Here is a 16,893-nt window from a genome sequence, read left to right as displayed (position 1 = left end):
GGGCTTCAGGGATACAGTGATGGGAAAGAGCAGTCCCTGCAGCAAGAGCTCCCATGGCGTGTGCCTCACATGTAATGGACACGGTGTACTAGGGTGGGCCCAAGGTAGAGGAAAAGAATGGGGCTTGGGGAGTACAAGGGAGGGTCGTCTAAATGAGAGTTGATAATGCAGAGGGTCAGAAAAAGCTTCTCAAGAGCCTAAACACAAACAACCGAGCCAAACCCCAGCCTCGGTGAAATGCCAGTTGGAGTCAGGAAAAAAGAAGGAATTACAGGCTATTTTAAAGGGATAGCCCTGGTAAGTTTGAACCCACAGCTGTAGTGACTGTTCTTGCTTTAACAAGCAGATTAAGTCATCTGAATTCAACAGGGACCAGAGTTTTTGAATTTTTTTCTTAATTTGTTTTATGGTTTTAGCTTCTTTTTCTTTAATTCTATTCATACTTTTCATTGGCTGAGCCACACATCCTTTCTTTATAATTGTTGAAAGGATGCTTTTAGCCTTGAAAATAATGATTATAAATTTATAGAACTCAAATTACTTGCATTTTCCCGTATGATAAAGCTTTTGCTCAGCCATTATCTCCTCTAAGAGGGCTTCCTCCAGTCCTCACCCTCTGTGTTTAGCTGTATTCCCTTCTGAATGTACATCTACCATCACAGTTAATTGTCTATCTCTCTGTGTTACCCACTACACTGAACTTAATAAATATTTGCTAAACCAAAGTAATCCACACTCCTAGGCGTACTAGTTTCCTAGGCACAAACTGGCTGAGAACAATCTAAGTCCATCTCTCATTTCTGGAGGCTGGACATCCAAAATCAAGGTGCCAGCGGTGCCATGCTCCCACTGAGACCCTGGGGAGACTCCTCCCTTGCCTCCTTTTAGCTTTTGGTGGTTTGCTGCAATCTTTGGTGCTCCTTGGCTTGCCAATGCACCACACATGGCCTTCTGTCTTCACGTGGCCATGTTCTCCCTGTGTCTCTTCCCATCACTTTCCCTCTGCATGTCCACGTCTGTGTCCATATTTCCTTTTTTTATATAAGGACACCAGTCACTTGGATTAGGGCCCACCCTAATGACCTTATCTTGGTTAAATCTGCAAAGACCCTGTTTCCAAATAAGGTCAATTTCTAAGGTACTGGGAGGTTCGGACTTGAACGTATCTTATTTTAGATACGTTTTTTTAGACATCATTCAACCCACAGCAGTAGGCTGGGGATGGATTATGAGGTTAGCAAGAAGGCTAGAATTGCAGGGGGCTGCAATGGGCATGAGGCTGGGAGCTTCTTGGGGTCCTCACCTGAGCAGGGAAGGGTCTGGGAAGAGAGACTTTAACTAGAGGCTGAGCCCTACTTTCTGAGGATGCGATGCAGAGGTTCTGCCTCAAATCCTGCCAGAGTATTGCTTTGCAATTAATTCTGGAGTCCTGCCTGCAGCTCCAGTTTGTTAAATAGGACTCTGATACCCACTCAAAGGGCTGGAGTCTGTTCCTGCCTTCCAGGGTCCATTCTGTACCTGAAAGTCTGAGGCAGCTGCTCTCTGACTTCAAGCATTCATACCAGTTCACTTCTTGAGAATGCTGGATCAGTTCAGATCAAGCCTGATTTCACATTGTTGCAATGGGCTCCCTATAGCAGTACATATAATAATATGGTTTCCTTAGCTTGAGAACCTAGTAGATACATTTCCATTAGATATATCAATTTTGATCCTCGCAACAGCCCCATGTGGGGGCTGAACTAGGGTAGGATAGATACCATCTGCTTGGAATAGGAGAAAGAATGGAAGTCCGGGGAGTTTATATTGCCTTATACAAGGGCACTGGCTAAGAAGTGGTGAGGCAGGAGGTTGACCCCTGGTATAGGTGACTCCATAGCCTTCGTGTTCCATCTGCCCTGGCCTGGGGAGAGCTCTAGGAAGATTTTGATTCATATTCCTGTTGATACCTGAATAAATCATCCTTTTAATTGACTACCCTCCTCCCTTTAACCTTTGTCTTCTGGCTTCTCAGGCCAAAAGACAGGGTTGACCAGACAGAGACAGCCAGCTGAAGGAACACTGGTCTCTCTGCCGATACTGCCTAGGTCTCCGGGTCTGAGCTGTCTGCTGAGTGTATCGGGGCTCTGAGATGCTCCTGTCCTCCACAGAGGGCCTCTGACCTTCAAAGCCGTGGGGGATTTATCTTGCTTCAGGGTAATTGGAAGATGGACCTTCCAGAACCCCCTTGAGTTAGTCTCCTCAACCTCCTATGAGACCCTCATCATAAATGGTGCCATGAAGGTCTCCTACCGCATGTGACCTCAAAATAAACCAAAGTAGTGGCTTGACAGGAACATGTCCTGGCAGACAGAATTCATTCAAGGGGGAGAGCCACAGAGGAGTCACTTTGGAGTCTCTGGGTTTGTAGTGGCCCCTCTGACTTCTTACCGCCCACCCTGAGAGGCATGCGGGCTGGTGGGGCGTGGACCATGCCGGCTGTTTCTGTCAGCTGAGCCACAGAGGGGAACCACAGGGCCCTGAGGGTGACTCGGCCAACCACAGGGGGCCAGCAGCAGGAGGGGCTGCGGGGACAGCAGGATTTGGGTTTCCGCTTTCTCACAGGAAGACTCAATTGATGGCCTCAGGACTGCAGGGGTCCTGCCGAGCAGGGGTGACTCAGCTTCCTTTGTGTGCATGGTCGCCTCGCTGTAGGAAGGGGGCCCCTTGACAACGCAGGGCTCCTTCTGCCTCTTCTCACTCCACTTCCTGCTTGAGAAAACCTCCGGTACGTTTTCCAGTCCCTGTTTACCTTAAGACTTGTTGGAAAAAACAAGTTTGCACTTCAAATTTCTACAGCGTTTGACACTTTACAAAAAAACACTTTCTTACACACTGCTTCATCCAATGTTCACACCAACTCTGTGCGATTGTGAGGAGGCTATTGTCATCCCAGATGCAACATACCAGGAAAGTGAGACCCAGCCGGGGTAGGGGATTTGTCCAAGGGCGCAGGGCTTGTTGGTGGAGGGTTGACTCTGCTAGGTGCTTGAGTCCAGGATCCTGGGATACTTTTCCAGGACCTTTGTACACTTTCTTGGGAATGCCTCAATATATTGCTCTTTCCCTGTGCTCATTACATGTTCTGAAAATTCTTTGTTGATTGAGTGACTGATCATAATCTTCGTCCATGTCAGATGGATGCTTAGGGATTGAAAATAAATGAGCTTTAGAGACGCAATTCAGTTTTGAGCTATACTAAGACCCTTATTAGCTATGTGATGTTAGATACAGCACACATTCCAGAGCTGCAGTTTCCTCTGAAGGGGGCTAATAATGCTTATTTTCAAGGCAGTTCTGAGATATATATGAAATGATACGTGTCAAAGGCCAGCTCAGTACCTGCTACACAGAAGGTGCACACAATTCAAATCATCCTCACCATCATACTTAGCTTCCAAAATTCAAGAGAGTTGAACCAAATCTCACAGATATTTTCTTTATACATGGAACAATACCTTTGCTTAGTAATATTTAAAAATTTCTAGACATGAATGCACAAAAGAAAGTAAAATATGGTCCTGGTTGATTTAGCCACTATAATAAAAAAAAGAAGAATGACACCGCATATGTGAATGTCCACGTTCAGCTCTCCACATACTCTGTACAAAGGCTTTTCATCATTTCTGTAGATCTATGCATTCCTTGCCTTCTTAACAGAGTAGAGCACATCCTCTGCTTTGGGGGATTCTCTGTGTTTCTCACTCTTCATTGGACCATTTGACTTTCATTGTCCCTTCCTCTTGCTTGCAAAGGGTTACAGGGACACTCACCAAGGTGGGGAAGGGACAGTAGGTCTGAGTAATTCCAGACTCTAACATAATGCTTATATTATGGGTAAATGCATAAGCAGTCAGGAAGATCCTTCTTTAAAGAATGCTCTTCCTTTCTTCCACCAATTGGATGTCTTCTGTGTGATAACAAATTGTCTTTGAAGTTGAATATATATCCAGGAAAGATTGAAACTATTGGTGTTGCTATGTTAGATTTCAAACTCCTTGCAGTTAGAAATTATATTTTAATCATTACCATGTGCCTATAGCCAGGTTCCCACTAGCTTCTCAATGAATGGCTCTTGAACAAGCATCATTCATTCATTCATATAATAAAAATATACTATGAATGAACTACAGAAGTTCTTGCAGATGCTTAAGATTGTATACTACTTTAAGGAGCTCCATTTTGGGGTTGAACATCAGTCCCTTCAGAGGAGAGACTGGATGGAGACCAGGAGGTCAGGCAGGGAGGGGCACTGGCATGAATAAAGAGGCACCAAGTTCAAGGGGAGACTGTGCATGTGCCAAGTGTATTCAGTGTGTCTTCTTTGGGTGCTGACCTTGGGGTATGAGAGGTGGTCCTGCCACCTTGAACAGCCCAGAGCAGAAAGCAAGAGAGTAAGTCTGCCATGGAGGGGCTAGCAGAGTGCTGTGGGAGAGTGAGTGGGGCAGGTGGCAAGGACAGTTCTGAGCATTCTAGACAAATTACTGGTTACTCAGGACAGTTGCAATCCATATTCGCATTTGGGAAAGGGATGGACAAGATTAAAACCTGCAGAGAACCAGGGGATGTGGAGATCCTACTTACTCACAGGGGCCTTGACTGCAATGCAGTCTTGCTGGGCTGAGTGTGAAGGGTGGAAACACTTCTCAGGGGGGATGTTTACTTTTGTGGTTTGGAAACCTGTTCCAGGTACCCCTGCCCTGCCCTGTTTTTTGGTGAAGAGGATTTAGATCATTAAAAATATTGCATTATTTTCTTCACAGAATTCCACTCTGCTAGGGAGTGGGAGAAGGTGTTTGAAGTCACACCCATTATTTATGATTTAGTGGTTTACTCTTCATTCATTTAATACAGTTCATTGAGCCCCTATCCTATGCTGGTCTTGAGCTGGAAGTTGGCGGTGAAAGATGGACAAAAGTCTGTCCCTGCACTTTAAGGATCTTTCAGTCTAGTGGAAGAGAGTGACTCATAAGTAATTATAAAGCACTGTGGAGAGTATAGAAGGGCAGATACATAAAGAAGGACAGAGAGAGGAGTGGTTAATTATAATATTGGCTGTCAGAGAAGCTTTACAGAAGATGTACCAGGATATAAAGGATGAATAGGAATGTTCAAGTGGGGAAGGAGAAAGTAGCACTTTAGGTAGTGAAAATGGCATGAATAATTGCACAAGGGCAGGCAAGTGCATGGCTTGGGAAATAATGATTAGAGCAGCATAGCTAGAGTGCTGTTGCCAGATATCATGCAGAAGGCCCAGTTAGATTCAGATCTCAGATAGACGATGAATATGTTTGGCATGTCCCAAGTATTGCATGAGAAATGCTTACATTAAAGACATTATTTTCAGTTTTTATGCAAACGTAGATTTGAACTTGGTGTTCTGTATTTTTCTTTGCTAAATCTGTCAACCATAGACTAGAACATAAAGCAGGTGAGACCACATTATATAGTTCTCCAAAAGTTCTTTAAAAGTGAGAGGGTTTCAACTTCAATCTTGTGGAGTGGCCTTAGGAGGTTTTTAAACAGAGAAGTGATATAGTCAAATTTCTGTTTTATAAATATTACTCTGGCTTCATGGAGGATGATTTAGAAAGGGGAGCCCTGGAGGCAAGATCATTAACTAAAAAAGAGAGGAAAGGGATTCTGGATAGAGCATCAACTGAGGGATTTTCAGGGCACGGGCTTGACATATTTTAGAGGTAGAACCCACGAGGACTTGCTGAGCAGGGGAGCATGAGGGGTGATGTTTGTGCTGCCAATCCTTTCTAATTATGGCTATAATGTATTTGTCCTTGAAAGAAAGCTTATGACTTTCTGAATATTCACTGCCAATAAAGACCTTGGAGAGAGAGTCCTCTGGAGACCAGGAATTCTTTGCCAATAACCACATAGCTCAGCTCTCCATTTCTTTAAAACACATACTCTGGCTAAACTCTGAGCTGGATAATCACATCTTGATTAAGTGGCCGCATCCATGCTGGGTACAGGTGGAAACACTTAGTGCCGTAATGTTAGAAGGGTCTATAAAAAAGAATGTCTTCCATACGTTCTTGGGAGAGATTTATTTTTCAAACGAAAGCGTGTATTTTGGAAGGGAAGAGATGTTGTTTATTTCTGGGATTAAATACATCTCTAGGGTTATAGAATATATTTGGGTCCTTTAGACATGTTGCAAAGAATTCACAGAATCCTGGTAGAGAGACCCCTTGGTTACTCTCTTCCTGTTCCAGTGAGGCAAGCTCAGCCCAGAGAAGACTTGTGACCTGCTCCAGGTGGCCGAACTTGGATTAGAGTAGAGGATTCATGATGCCCAGTTCAAGTGCAATGTGAATTGCACAATTCTTAGGCTTTGTCTAAATATTGAGAGTCTGGAAACACAGTGCCATTCTTTTTCTCTGTAACTACCAAGTTACAAGGAATTTATCCTTGAGATGTTTCAATCTGAACTCAAGTATTGATACAAGTTGCTTTTAAAAAAGGGATTTCATGAAATTGTGTTATTTGGAAAGCACTACATCTTTATTCCCCTTGACAGTCCTCTTGAAATACATTGACAGTCTAATTTCTGAAGGTTTTCAAAGTTTTTAGAGCGTGGAAAAAGAAATGTTTATATAAATAGGAAATAATGGCTATTTGTTGAATGCATTTTCAGTTGTGGGATTTAGACATTTTGGCTAAGGCGAGCTTTCCTTTTAATAGATCAACTTTCAGGGCCAAGTTGTGTTTGAAAGAATAAAGTGAAAAGTATTGTATTTACATTTCAAGAACAAAATGTCTCTCCTTCTTAGAAGTCTTAGGAATACTGTCTGGGGCCACTGCCTGCCTTTGCTGCGTTAATTCCAGGGAGAGCAGACCACAGTGACTCCTTCCTTCCCTCATTAGGGTTTAAGAGATTTGTTTCCTATAAAAGACTCAGCAAAATCCCTCCTTCCTCCCCTAAACAATGAGATACTACAACTAAACAGGTCCTGAGCTTTGAGTTACCCACTGCACATTCAATCCTCATGGCCAGCTTGATTTTGTTTTTAATATTCTGGTTCACTGGGTGTCTTTTACATCTTATGTACAGCACCTCCCAGCCCTTTCCAGAAGGAAAGGGTGAAAGAAGAGAGGGGTAGGGTTTCTAGAGTGAGGCAGTCCTGAGGCCAATTTTTTACTGGCATCACTTCAAAACCACCCATGTTTTCCTGACATTGCCCGAGTCCCTTCGAAGGGATTTAACGCACCACTCGTCCCTGCTAATGAGGATGGAAAGTATTGTAAAGCAATAAATGCTAGTCACCAAGTGAGGTCCCGAGACAATAAGGACCCTCAGATGACTCTCAGGGATGGTACAGAACACACTCTAAATAAACCCATCCATGGCATATTAGACCCCTGCCAGCATCATCCCATACACCTGTCTCTGCCAGTTTCCCCTGTTATAACCCATCCATTTATTCAGCAGTCTTTTCCTGAGTACTTTCCATGCACCAAGCAGTGTTCTAAGCACTGGAGATGTAGAAATCAATGAAACATTCAAGCAGTAGCCAAATATTTCTCACCCGGGGGTCTACGGATACCCAGGGACCCCGAATTCTTAGATGTGAATTTTAAAAAATTTTTCTGTTTTTTTTTGATGATGACCTAAAAAATTTACATAAAATATGGTCTGAATTGATTGGATGGTTATCGTTACACAGTCCTGCTGCAAGACCTTGATGTCTGGGTTGACCTCTGTGTTCTGGGTCCTATCAGAGCCAATGATTGCTAACTTGACAGTTAATCTACAGTGCACTGTCTATCAGGTTGGGGGCTAGTGGACGTATTCTTGAGCTCTGCCGATGTTCCCTTTCTTTAAACAGGTTGCCTATGTCCTCAAATTTAAGAAGCACTGGTGTAGTATCGGCACAGAAGGACTTTTAGTCTGTTGCAGTCACCATGCTGTTCCCAAACTGTGGTCACACTGGTCTTGAGGGAGTCAGAAAAATGGTCTCCCAAGGATGCCTATGACCTAATACCTGGAATCTATGTCACACGACATATTTGCAGGTAGAAATAAGGAGATTATCCTGGATTATCTGGATGGGCTCAACATAATTATATAAACCCTTAAGAATAGATGAGGGGTATATACCCCAAAGAGTTAGAAACAGATACTCCAACACACATTCATACCTGCACTAATCATAATAGCCAAAAGGTGAGAACACCCCAAGTGTCCATCGACAGATGATTTCATAAATGAAATGTGGTCTACACAGGCAATGGAAAATGATTCAGCCACAGAAAGGTCTGAAGTACTGATGCACACTATGGCCTGGATGAACCTCTCAAACAATATGCTAAGTGAAAGAAACCAGATACGGAAGACCACATATTGTATAATTCCACTGATATGAAATCTGTAGAACAGGTAAATCCATAGAATCAGAAAGTAGATTGATGGCTGCTAGGGGCTTGGGAACGGAGGGAATGGGGGTTTTATTGCTTAAGGGGTCAGGAGTTTTACTTTGAAGTGATGAAAATGTGGTTTGCACAGCATTGTGGATGTAGTAAATGTCCCTGAATGGTTCACTTTACAGTGGTTAATTTTGTGTCATGTGAATTTCACCTCGATAGAAAAAAAAGAGTGGAAGAGACACAGAGAGGTGTCAGTCAGGGGGATGCAGCAATAGAAGCAGAGCCAGGACACCCCCCAAGAGTGAGAGGGACTCATCCCATTGCTGCTGACTCTGAAAATAGACAAAGGGTCCAAGTCAAGGAATGCAGGTGACCTCTAGAAACTGGGAAGGGGTCTCAGCTGACAGCTGTCAACCAAATGGGGACCTTAACCCAGGACCAGTGGAAACTGAATTTTACCAACAACCTGAATGAGAGAGGAAACACATTCATATAGAATGGAATGCAGTCCTCAGACACCTTGCTGTTAGCAGTGAGACCTGTACCAGATCTTTGACAAAAGAGTAAGACGATCATACATTTGTGCTATTTTAAGTCACTAAATCAGCTATCGTTTTTTACAGCAGTGATAGAAAATAAATAAGGACTCCTACCTAGAGTTTTATTTTCTCTCCTCTTCATCAGGCAAGTCCACTCTTTGCACGCTCTGACCAGGCACCAGCGCTCTGAGGGCTTCTGTGGAGTGGCCAGGCTTGGCTGGGGACCCACCCTCTGTGCTCCCAAAGCCCTTGTGTTTATTTCTGTGACTACACCTAACACATGGTATGTGGCCTGTTGACTTACTTGCTGTTCTCCCTACATTGCACTGGGAGTTCCTGAGGTTACCATCTCCTCGCTATTGCTGTCAATACCCTGTCCACATCCTTTGGTCTTGGTCCAGATGACTTTCTGTCATTGGCAAGCCAGTCGAGGTGTAGTTAACAACTCTCCATCTCCCCTCAGCACTTCTTAGCTGAGTCATTATGGGAGTGGGTGTATAAATACCCCAGCTCCTCATTCCTCAAGTGGGATAGCTCAGAGGCCTGTGTTCTATATCACTTTTCCCAAGCTTCCCTGCTTTACTAAGCATCATTCACTCACTGTGTTACCAGGCTTAGTGACACACCTAGGGATGGCTACATAATTTGTGACAATGTAGGGCCACTTGTTAAAAAATCAAGGGAAAATACCATTAAGAATATTAAAATGTAAATTTTTCCCTTTTTTCCATGGCTTCTCCCTCAATTTTTTATGGTATTTTAAAAAAATGTTATTTAATGTTCTAAGTAAGGAAAATGAAAACTAAATTATTAGCAATGAGTTTTATCTTCCATCTTTATAGTGTGTGATGCCAGTTTTAAATGCAAATATTAGAGTATTTAACCAGTATGCGGAATTACCAAAATTATACAGCTTATATTCTACAGCCCATATATTAAAGTTCAAGGATGAAATCATTGAGAATTTCAAGCAGAGACCCCCACAACATTAAATCAAGCAGGAGGCCTTCTGCACACGGGCGCTGTGGGACTGCGCAGGTTGCATGCCGTGAAGCTAGCCCCGGACAGGCCCTTTGTCGACTGCCTTCCCACCCCGTATCATTTCTCCATCTCCTTGACAGTATTCCTTTAAAGATAACTACCTGCACATGAATCCTGCCCTCAGGGTCTGCTTTTCCCAGGGGAATCCACACTATATCCCCTCACTGTATTCATAGTATTGGCACAAGAGGATGGTAAGTAAAGCCTTCTAGATTTGAGCCTAGTGCTTTCGGAGAGACTGTGGTACCTGCAGTGTGGGGTGGTTGTAGAAGCTTCCCTGGGGAAGGTGGGGAGGAGACGTGTAGGTAGGTGGTTAGTTGGAGGAGAGTGGAGGGGATTCTATGTGTTGTGACTGAGTGGTGCTATGAGCGAATCTGTGGGTAGGGACGTGGTAATGGTGCTCCAACGTAGCTTTCAAAGGCTGTCATGCACATAATCACATGGGAGGTTTAGCAAACCAATGAGGTACAAAGGTAGATGGAATTATAGTCATTTTGCAGATGAAGGAACTTAACTTCAAATGTCTTAAATGCAAGAGAATAGTGAAGCCTGCATGAGAAGCCAGCCCTTGATTCCAGAGCCGTTGACTTCTCACCACATCATATCCCTTCAGAACATTCAAAGATCAGAGAGCAGTAGGGCTTTAGGTCAGAAGAGCACATTGGGGTCCCATGCTCATGCACATGCACAGCAAGAGTGGGTATTGCCTCCCTTGTTCTGTACGAAAGATGACCCGAGGTCCTGGATTTAATATACGTTAAGACTCCTTGCTTTAAGACAAGAAAAAACCGACCTTGGTCATGTTGGGTTAAGAGCATCTTTGCTGGTGTGGTGACTGGATGAATGTGGAAGCCCTCTGCCTTTATTTCCATCTCTGATTTTGCAAGGGTAGGGGGCCTGCTAGAAAATTAGCTCAAGGCTGAAGGTAAGGAAGGTGATTTTAAGAGACAGAAACAGGGTCATAGGGTCATGGCTGTCAGCGATCCAGGGTATCCAAGTGTCTGGCCCATGGGCAGGGTGCCTGGAGGCATGGTGTTACATGGCCTGAAAATTTCATCTTGGAAACCTCTAAACTTTCCTTACAACACCAAGAAGAGAGAAACCCAATATGGTGTAAGCTACTTTGTTCTAAAACTTCTTCTCTTCATATTTTCTTAACTTCTGTAAAAATAAAATAACTTTGACATGACAGCCATTTGTGAAAAATATAAGTCAACAAAATGGAATTTGTAAACTTGAAGTGGAGCAAATGTTTGGATTCTCTTGTTTCAGTTAAGAAGCCTTTTGCCTTTCAAGAATAAGGGGAGTCTGTTCTATTCTGTATTTAGATGTATTCTGCCCCAAGATTACCTTTCGAAGAGGCAGAAAATGGAAGGAAAGGGGAAGGTAAGGAAGGAAAGGGCTGGGAGAAGAGGAGCAGTGCAGCTGACCAGCACACTTCTGGGTCGTGGAGGCCTGAATTGGAATCCTGGTTCTGTATTCACCAGCTGTGTGACAGTGGCTTTTACTTAACTTCTATGAGCTTCAGTTTCCTCCTCACTAGGATAAATATAATTATACCTACAAATTTGTTTTTGGGAATGATTAACGAATAATGTACATAAGTTTTCCTGGTGCAGAAGGGACTGTCAGGGAACAATTATTAAATGAATGAATAAAAACTATTGAAATTATTATTTCTGACGCTGTGGACCACTTCTCAATTTTTAATGTACCTCTAAGAATCTATGGTTCCCTAAGATAGTTAATGTCATTGTATTGTGGCCTCCAGGACCTAATTTTTTCAGCAGTTGACTTCATCTTCCTTGATGACGCTGGCCCTTATCACGGGAGTTGAGAGGGATCTCTCTTTCTTGCCTCCCTTCCTTTCCCCATTTATTTAAAAAGAATGTACGCTAGAATTTGACCATATTCCAGGCACTGGGTTAGGAGTAAAGGTAATGAGATAAGGAAGACTGGGTGTTGGCCACCTGAGAAGATTATAGACTTGTGGGACAGATGTAAAGGAGGGAGCCACGTATTCTGTTTGGGGTGGGGAGGTGAGATCGGAGGTGTGAGATGAAAGGTTTCCAGAAGAGAGGGCACTTTCCTTGAAGACTTGAAGGACTTATATAGAGAGTCACGGTAACGCCACTCTAGGAAGAGGGAACACGGCCCCAAATGTGACCAGGGACCTGCCTGATTTCACCACTGTGTATTTCAGGCCCTCTATCAATGATTTGCTGGGTAAACGGATGCTGGGAATGACATTCCTGCAGGATGCCAAAACAGCACCACCAGACAGGCTGTTTTGAGCCCGTCTTATTGCTCATGGCTCCCCAGTTGCATAGACAGAGGGTCTCCGTCAGTGTCTCCTCCTGGGGCCTCTTGTCCTGGCCACGAGCTGAGTGGTGGTGACTGGGACAAGGCAGCTCTCTGTTCCCCTCCTGCCAGCGTCTCTCGTCTGCAGCAGACCTTGGTCTGTGATGTTGTTATTTCAATATGGAATCTTGGCTGCCCAAGTGCCAAATCAACTCAGCAGACTGGCTGAGCCCCCCGGGCCTGTTTGGATAGTAAACTGGAAGTTGTCTTCCTTGAATGGTAGGATGTGAAGGATCTGAAGCTTCTTTCATAGCCAGATTCAGGGCCAGCTCATAGGCCTGTGGCCCAATGATCTCTGAGCAGAGGGTAGGGGCCCATAGTAGGATTCCAAGCCCAAGTTGGGTTCTTCAGAACTAAATGCACACACCATTACCAGCTCAACGTTACTCTGTGAATTCACAATGTAAAGTTCCTGCACTCCAGTCCCTCACCAGCAGCACCTTAGTGCCATGGTGTAAAAAACGCCCTATTTCCCAGCCCCAAGAAATCTGGGTTTGAGTTCCGGTTTTGTTACTTAGTATTAGTACTGTGGACTTGTATGGATCTCTTAAAATCTGTGTGCTTCAGTGACCATATTGCCAACACAAGGTAGGTGGGTATATTACATGGATAGCGGGACAGTGTGTTACATGCTTTGTTCTGCGTGACGTGTTGTCCATACTTCATGAGCAAAGGGCGTGTGTGTAACAGTTGTCTAACTTCTCTGAACCTCAGCTTAATAACAGCAGGAAGTTTAATGATTCACTTTTTTTTAATTTAAAGTTAGCTTTTTTGAAGCATAATTTATATGCAGTAAATTTCTGCCTTTTTAGGTTCAGAGTTATGTGAGTTTTGTAAAAACTGCATAGAACTTGTAACTACCATCGCAGTCAAGATATAGAACATTGCCATCAGCTAATGCACGCAGGGCTTGATATCTAGGTGATGGGTTGGTGGGTGCCGCACACCACCATGGCGCACGTCTCCCTGTGTAACAAAACTGTACATCCTGCACATGTATCCAGGAACTTAAAATAAAAAAGAAGAAATAAAGGCTGAAGGGAAGGAGGGAAAAAAAAGAACATTTCCATCATCCCTAATGTTTCCTGCTGCACTGTGTTCATACCTTTCTCCCACCCAGTCCCTGGCAACCACCAATGTGTTTTTGCCTTTTCTGGAATGTCATTCAAATGAAATTACACAATGAGTAGTGGCTTGAGTCTGGCTTCTTTCCTGTAGTGTAATGCACTTGAGATTCATCCATGTTATTATATTTAGCAGTAGTTTCTTTTTATTATTCCGTTGTTGTGGATGCATACTAGTTTGTTTATCCATTCACCAGTTGATGGGCAGTTGAGTTGTTCCAAGTTCTGGGGACCATGAATAAAGTTGCTATAAATATTTGCAAACAGGTTTTTGTGTGGATATATGTTCTTGTTTCTCTTCAACAAATACCTACTCGTGTGATTGCTGGGTCTTACAGTAAGTCTATGCTGAAGTTTATAAGAAACAGATCAACTGTTTTGCAAAATGGCTCTACCATTTTACTGATTTGCTTTTATAAAAAGGTAAATTTTATTTTGAGAAACATTAGAACAACCTGCAGTGCAGTTGTAAAGCATACTACATAGAAGTACTATGATCTGATGTACCCTTTACTCAGTTTCCATCTATGATAACATCCCACAAAACTATAGAACAATATCACAATCAGGACTGACGTTGTTACAGTCAAGATACAAATATTTTCACCACCAAAGAATCCTTTATCTGGCCCTTTATGTCCTTCCCACCCCAGCCTCTCTGACAACCAGTAATCGGTTATTCATTTGTATCATTTTCTGTAACTTCTATTGTATCTATCGAGATTGTGACATAAATGGAATCATACGGTATGTAACCTTTTGGGGCTGGCTTTTTTCACTCGGCAGAATTCCCCGGAGGTCCATTCAAGGTGTTGCGTGTATCAACAGTTTGTTCTTTTGTATTGCTGAGTGGTATTCCATGGTGCGGATGTGCCCCAGTGTGTTTAGCCCATTCACCAGTTGAAGGAGATCTGGGTTGTTTCCAGGTTTGGGTTATTACAAAGAAAGTTGCTATAAACATTTGTGCACAGGCTTTTATGCAAACATGTTTTCATTTTCTGGGATAAATATTTGAGATGCAGTTGATAGGTTGCATGGTAGATGCAAATTTGTTTTTGTAAGAAATAGCAAACTGTTTTCCAGCCTAGTTGTAATGTTTTACATTCCCACCAGCAATGCATGAATAATCCAGTTTCTCCACATACACACCAGCTTTTTATTTCTTCAGTTTTTCATGGGTATTTACTTTCCCCAAAGGGATCAGAAACATGCCTTTGAATTTTGTCATTTCTACAGTTTAAAACTATTATTTCTGTTACGTTCTTCGCTGTGTAATTCAGTGTCTGTTAGGTAAAGTATTGTCAAAAGCAGGACTAGACAAGGATAAATGTTTGTATTCCCTGTAAACTGGTGTGTTTGATTTTGACTCTCAGAGTTTTACAAGGCGCTCTGTTTCTGTTTTCTCCTGGGGGCTGTATGAACCAAGTATTGTATTAACTATCAGTGCTTCATGTTAGCCTCCTTTCATGGCTTGCTCATGTCCTTTTTATTATGCTTGCTATAGAGATTTCATTTGCCCAAGTCTTTTGAGCACTTCTCCATGTTCCTACAGTTACTGAGTCTATCATGGTGTTTATAAATCTCAACTAGAATCATGCCTCTCTATCTATCTCACCCATTATATGAGGAACTCCTTCAGAGAGATGCCCCTCTCTCGCTGCTCTATTCCCACCCCCAAGATGTCTTCTAAATACTTTTTGTTCATTTCCTGGGTATTGAAGAATCACTTGTATGGATTTTATATGGGTTTTGCCTCAAGAAAGTCATGGTTTAGATTAGAGGGACAGCACAACTATGGATCTGAATAACTATGAAACCATGCAAGATGTGACGAGTAATTTAAAAGAATTAAGATGCTTGAGGATCCCAAATATGGGAGAGATTGTATCTATAGTGGAGATATGAAAGGCTTATTTTAATGTTTTCTGACTTTTTAGAAAGCAGTGTCTTCAGCTGCAACTATTTAAATCTTTTCAGGGATTAGATAGAGTTATATATAAACTGCAGTGACCCACAGGGAAGGTGCCATGGGAAAAAAGTCTGTGGGTTATTTGGGAAAGGCTGGAGATGGGGCTGTGCCTGTTGGTAATGGAGGAGCTGGGGAGAGACCCAGGAGGGAAGATGGCTGGGGAAAGGAGAAGTTTTGCCTCTCTCAAGAAAAACCAACTAGAGTTCAATACTAAGAGAATTACAATTTTGAGATAAATGGAGGTGCATCTTATCCATCTGAGGCCACTCTAATGAGCCCAGTAGTTTTAGAGATTCTGAAAGTTGGAATAGAAAGGGGGTTAATGACCTGAGACATCACAGTGAGACTGTGGAGAACCGAGTGTTCCTCTGGGGTCCTGAGACATGTGGGGACTTGGATGGATGGGGTCTGCCTGATTGCAAAGTCTCTTTCTTATGTTCCATAGACCTCTCAAGATCAATGAAGACAATACACTGATGACCTCAGAGAAGCCCTGGGGACTTCAAACCATAGTGTTCAGCTAGTGTCCAATACCTGATCCAGTTATTGGCATCAGTATTATTGTTATTTACAGCCCAACCTCTAAACAAACAAACAAAAAATGCAGAAGTGAAAGAAAGGGCTTCTTGAGGGCTAGGGAGGCCCAGAACTCTGGTGGAAAAAACAAAAACAGCATCACCACAATGCTGATGATCCGTCGTGGCTGCTTTCCTGCTGAATCTTTTGGGCCAGTGACTTCTAAAAAGATTGCCACTTGTTGACCAGGCTGGGTTTGACATTGGGGGCATTTGTGAACATATTGTTCATTTTTCATTGAATTATGAACAATGAGAGAAATTCCTCTCCAAACTCATCTTAAAGACTAGTTGAACCTCCACTGAACATTTCTTTTATCTTTTGTGTTCTATAATCATATTTTCTTCTTTGCATCAACTGCTAGAAATTCTAAGGTGAATTTGTGGCCCTAATGTTGTAAAGGGAAATAATTACTGAGCTGGTTTACAGCTGACTGATGTCCAAAATTTGATCTCAACTTTTGAAGAAAATGAGTTCTATGGTAATAATTATAGCCATGGCAATACCTAATATTAACCAAGAGCCTATGGAATTTTGAGGTCTTTGCTAAGCTTTTTACACATTTTAATTAAGTTTCATTATAATGCATGGTGTCATATGCCATTATTATCACAATTTATAAGTATGGAAATAGAGACACAGTTGAATGACTTGCCTAAAGCTCCACAACTATTAAGAGACAGAGCTTGGATTTGAACCCATGAAGACTGGTCTGTCTTGAAGAAACTTGTATTATCATCCAAACATTATTATAATAAAATCCAAAAAAAGTACAAAAATATAACACAGATTTAGATTCAGGTGTCTCAGATTTGTCAAACGCCCATATGATCGTATACAAATTCCTCTACATCATTTGAAA

The sequence above is a fragment of the Colobus angolensis genome, unplaced genomic scaffold, assembly GCF_000951035.1.
Source record: "Colobus angolensis palliatus isolate OR3802 unplaced genomic scaffold, Cang.pa_1.0 Scaffold53, whole genome shotgun sequence".
Lineage (NCBI taxonomy): Eukaryota > Metazoa > Chordata > Mammalia > Primates > Cercopithecidae > Colobus > Colobus angolensis.
The sequence above is the reverse complement of the archived record's forward strand: the minus strand, read 5'-3'. Positions refer to the sequence as shown.